The sequence below is a fragment of the Penaeus monodon genome, chromosome 21, assembly GCF_015228065.2.
Source record: "Penaeus monodon isolate SGIC_2016 chromosome 21, NSTDA_Pmon_1, whole genome shotgun sequence".
Lineage (NCBI taxonomy): Eukaryota > Metazoa > Arthropoda > Malacostraca > Decapoda > Penaeidae > Penaeus > Penaeus monodon.
Genome location: NC_051406.1, coordinates 31,143,337 through 31,143,796, shown reverse-complemented (window position 1 = coordinate 31,143,796; position 460 = coordinate 31,143,337).

Genomic DNA, 460 nt, shown 5'->3' with positions numbered 1-460 from the left:
CGTAGGTGTCTGTGTCAACCAGTCAGGCCTTTGCAGTGAGTTGCGAGAAACAACTGCTGGTGAGAGACCGAAGACAAGACCTGGCATGACCCAACCTGGCAAATATGGAGCTGAGTTATGCAGCCTGTGGGTCATGGTGTTGCAATGACAATGGGTACCACATACAGTTGTTTAATGGTAAAGGATACTCAAGGATGCAGAATCCTGTTATTCCATCATTAATTTGGAAGTTCTTGTGTAACGACCACTTTGTTTTAGTTGTGCAATAATCTTTCAGCGGAGTTTGCTCATATTCACCAGGAAACACATTCATAAAGTTTGTTTTCATAACTAATTTCCATCTTCATTCCAGTATCGTAGGAAACGGTATAATACTCTGTGTATGAAAAAAAAAAAATGTACAAAGGGTAATTCTGTGATAAGGCTATCACCATACTGGAGTTTTTGCTTCTATAACTGT